This window comes from Pomacea canaliculata, linkage group LG9, assembly GCF_003073045.1.
Source record: "Pomacea canaliculata isolate SZHN2017 linkage group LG9, ASM307304v1, whole genome shotgun sequence".
Classification (NCBI taxonomy): Eukaryota; Metazoa; Mollusca; class Gastropoda; order Architaenioglossa; family Ampullariidae; genus Pomacea; species Pomacea canaliculata.
Genome location: NC_037598.1, coordinates 12393043 through 12395980, shown reverse-complemented (window position 1 = coordinate 12395980; position 2938 = coordinate 12393043).

The following is a 2938-nucleotide window of genomic DNA, read 5'->3' as shown; positions in this document are numbered from 1 at the left end:
GTGCTACTTACTGAATGATAAGCTCACCGATTGTGCATTTTTTCGTTTTTTTCCCCCCGACTGCTATCTGAATAAGCGTCTATCCATCCATCCATCATCGTCGTCGTCATCGATATCATCATTACCATCTCAATTGCTGTCATCAACGACTTCATCAATATTATCACTGTCTTATTATTTTATGTACTGCTATTATAATCTGACTTTGTTTTGTGGGGAGGGTTTAAGCTGAAATCTGAAGCTCTTCTAAAGGTTAACGCCCTGACTAATATTTCGTAGACAGAACTGCGTGCATTCGTGTACCGTTTCCATGACCACCAAACTAGATGGCAACAAACCAGATGCCTGTCGAATCGGGCACTGTCGCGAAGGATACATTATCAAACCGATATTCAGAATTTCTCTATTATCTTTGGGATGGCCTCTGACGTCTGTCTTTGTTATCACTGTGACTTACCCGAGCGTCAGGTCGTTCGCCGCACCCTTACTTAACTGTCAACCTACTTGTTGGGTATAGGAAGCGAAGAAACTGGAAAAGAGATTCATCTATAATAAAAAAAATTTTTAAAAAACGAAGCTCGGGAAAAGGACAGAAGGAAGAAACTACACTAAAATGACTTACTATAATAGGAGGAAATCGTTTATATCGGGTTTTGTGTTCTTTAAGTCGATCAGTAACTTATTCAGCACAGCCACGTGAATAAGAAATTCACAGCCTCATCAGAGGAAGAATTTCTATACACATAGAAGTAAGAAAAAAAAACCTTCTTTTAAACGTAGAGAAAAATACGTTGCCATCTTTTTACATAGTCTTTGATTCATATTCCAGCAATTATCACATCCCTTCAATTCATTCATTTGTTCTTGAACTTTTGAACTTTTTTTTGAAATTGTCGTGGAAGTTTATGAGGCTGACTCGTCGTTGGTTTATTCTGAATACTCAGTTTTTGTAACTACTGGTAATGCTTTAGTCCCCAAGTACCTATTTCAAAGTCAATGCACCATATGTGCGTTTAATTAGTTGATTTGCCCCGTTCTGTTTCAAACTCGTAGATAGATATCCTCGTATACTGTAATTCATTATGCATGCATAAAATATGAAGATTGACGAGAGGGAAAAAAAAACTAATAAATTAGTATTCCAACTGCTGGGTAGACTTTATTTGCCCCGTTTACGCAATCACTGAATAAGCTGTTATATATATAATTAGATTATCATCCCTTTACTGTTACTGATTACATGTTACTGCGAGGGCTTTATCACTATCAATCACAAAAAGTGGGTGACAGCAGAGGGGATGCTGATAGGCCAAGGGGGTCTTCGGAACACGCCGAGGTAGGCACCAGCTTGATCCAGTGACCTTTCACCCTCTCGATGGCAAGAAGAAAACCGCTATCGAAGCTCACGCTTCTGCGCATTTCTCTCCCATTTTTCTTTATGTTTTCTCCCCCTTCTGTCTCTCCATCTCCCTATCCTGTCTTTAGGTGACTACACATTGAGATTGCAGTTCTTGTTCTTGCACGCTTTGTTAAAAAAAAACCCAACAACAACTTTAACAAAATGTAAAAACCCTGGCATGATGTTGCTATTGTTGCTGCTGCTGCTGCTTTTACTAGCACGCGTATCGCAGTTTTATACATCTGGCTGCGATTTTTTGTTCCGTATACCTGCTTAATCCCAGTTTGTTTAGATTTTTTAAGTATTCATTCTATACTGAAATATAATACAAAAGACATCAACTACACATAAACTAGTAAAATATTTAACAGTATACATATCTGCAAAATAACATAAGAAACAAAAACCTGATACAGTCGTATAACATACGTCCATCAGGAAATCAAGTCATCCAAAATCTTTATACACAAAATCTTTCGTTAACCTCTTATCCTCTACTCTACGAAATAAAAAAGCATTTGCTCCTTCGGCTTCCATTGCTGCTAGGGCAGCTGTCAATAAACACTAAGCCTGTAAAGTTCAGCCTTACTCACCGGTGTAGCTTACACAGATGAAACCATAGGTTTTAACAAACCGCTATTTTTTTTTAATAGCTATGAATTATTTAAAAATCGCTCTCGTTTTTACTCTTATTCAGACCATAAAATATTTCATCCACACGTTAACATTAACACCACAAACTTGACTAAATAATGTCAACCCGAGTTTTCCAAAACTCGTTTTCTCTTTCGTCTGTGGAAAAGAGACAAACATCTGTCATATTAAGTATGTAATCACTTTTCAAATGCATGACCAAGATTCCCTATTATCATAATGACATATGTTATTTTGACCTAAACTGTCTGCATTGCATTACATTGAAATTTTATGGTTCTATCGTTATAGAAAAATGGTATAAAAATTACACACAAATACCAATTTTCAGAACGTAAGCAATTATTTGAAAATGCAAAAATTTTCGTGAAATTCCTTCTATCCCAAATATCTTGCAGCACATCTTCAAGAAAATAAACATCATGACATTTATAAAATTCTTTCTTTGATGTAATCCGCCATAGAAATGAAAGTATTGAATTAATGACTGCCAAATAAGTAATTGTCGAGTAATATATATGTCTGCAAGATCGTCAGAAGTATTATCCCCCATCCCACCTTTTTTGTTTTCTTTTTAGCAGCACCATTAGCAGCATGGTTCACATTTATCAGGCTGTCAGTGATTTCAAAGACTTGTAGTTAACACCAAATGTCTTCCACTTAAAGTCACTTATAATGATAAAGTTATAATTATAACTAATTCTAAAGATCACTATAAGTGGTCTTCTAATTTACGTCGTTATGTGAGTGTATACATCAGGTGTGCAAAGCCCACAAATAAAAAAAAAAAATCATCTCTTTCTCTCTCTCACACACACACATATGCAAACAGCACAAACGCATATTCCAGCAAAGATCCCTGCACGCGCATGCGCGCGCACACAC